Consider the following 655-nt stretch of genomic DNA (forward strand, 5'->3'; position numbering starts at 1 on the left):
TTATGTACATATATATTTCTATGTAATTAACGGCATTTACTTTGTCTTATATTTGTATTTATATACGTATCTTTGTATGTGATTAAATAAGATGTTAAGGTCCCGGGTCAGTCACTTAAATTACTGCATGTAAGACTTGGCAGTGACTATCGCCAAGTTTAATCGAATAGTGTCTTGGACCATGTACTGCGCTGTCATGTTGAAACCGTCTCCACACAGTGAAGCCGATGTTGTTTTAAAGGGCAATGTTTGACCTACCAGGCGTGACGTTTATTAGCCATTACGTGCCAACTCAAAATCTACCCTGAATCAGTCAAATGATCTGAAGTTCCATAACATAAGTTCAAGCCTTGTGATGATCGTGGGCGAAGCCACGGTCACTACCCAAGCCTGCCATCTCGGTACTTCTTGACTAGACCTTCTAGATGATGATGTGAATTATTTTAGTCTATGCTTCTTCTGATGACATGTTTCAAGCAAACACCAGTTAGGAACGATTTCTTTCCCACATAGTGGACAACACCATCTAAGGTGTTTGGAGTTTGTAGATAAGTTAAACACTACAAACATGGCATCTTTGCCATTTCCATCAAAAAACTGACAGATCAAAGGTTTACCGGGGTAAATTAGAACCTGTAGGCGTGGCTTATTTACC

The sequence above is a fragment of the Pollachius pollachius genome (genome assembly GCF_949987615.1).
Source record: "Pollachius pollachius genome assembly, chromosome: 18".
Taxonomy (NCBI): Eukaryota; Metazoa; Chordata; class Actinopteri; order Gadiformes; family Gadidae; genus Pollachius; species Pollachius pollachius.